Genomic DNA, 1,111 nt, shown 5'->3' with positions numbered 1-1,111 from the left:
GAAACATGTCTAGGAAACAGGGATGAATGTGAGAAACATGTCTAGGAGACAGGGATGAATGTGAGAAACATGTCTAGGAGACAGGGATGAATGTGAGAAACATGTCTAGGAGACAGGGATGAATGTGAGAAACATGTCTAGGAGACAGGGATGAATGTGAGAAACATGTCTAGGAGACAGGGATGAATGTGAGAAACATGTCTAGGAGACAGGGATGAATGTGAGAAACATGTCTAGGAGACAGGGATGAATGTGAGAAACATGTCTAGGAGACAGGGATGAATGTGAGAAACATGTCTAGGAGACAGGGATGAATGTGAGAAACATGTCTAGGAGACAGGGATGAATGTGAGAAACATGTCTAGGAGACAGGGATGAATGTGAGAAACATGTCTAGGAGACAGGGATGAATGTGAGAAACATGTCTAGGAGACAGGGATGAATGTGAGAAACATGTCTAGGAGACAGGGATGAATGTGAGAAACATGTCTAGGAGACAGGGGTGAATGTGTTTGTGGGTGGGTGTAGTGTGGCTGCCCTGTGGTATGACAATGTAAAATATCTTAATCTCACTGTCTGATGGAGAGCACTGTTGAAGTTGAATTTTGTGTTGGGGTTGAATGACGGGAATCAGGTTACCGAGATTTACCGAGATTTACCGCCACAAACACTCCCTTTTTCTCGAGATAAATAACTGAGAGAGAATGCGTGAAATGGAACTGTTACATTATATATAAATCTGGCTTCTCTACGGCCTCTGCATGATGAGTCATCAATGGTCAGGGGGGGGGGGGGGGGCAGACAACCCATCACAATATGGATCCCAGTTCAAAATGCATGAAGACCTATCATCTCATCATGGTAACTTTTGTTCTTGGTACTTGTAGACCTACATTTCCTGCAGCATAGTCTATGTATGCTACAGTAATATAAAGACTGAATGCCATCTCCATCTGGCTTGTGGGGGTCACCTTACTTTTTTATTGTAAACATCTGTATATTTTTATTGTAGCTGCAGAGTTGTAAAACAGCCTATCACTGGAATATAGTTCCTTTTAATCAGTGCACACAAGCACTCTCTCGCAGTCTTTCTCTCTCTCCATCAACCAAA

Source organism: Salvelinus fontinalis, chromosome 2 (genome assembly GCF_029448725.1).
Source record: "Salvelinus fontinalis isolate EN_2023a chromosome 2, ASM2944872v1, whole genome shotgun sequence".
NCBI classification, from domain to species: domain Eukaryota; kingdom Metazoa; phylum Chordata; class Actinopteri; order Salmoniformes; family Salmonidae; genus Salvelinus; species Salvelinus fontinalis.
This window is presented reverse-complemented; position numbering follows the sequence as displayed.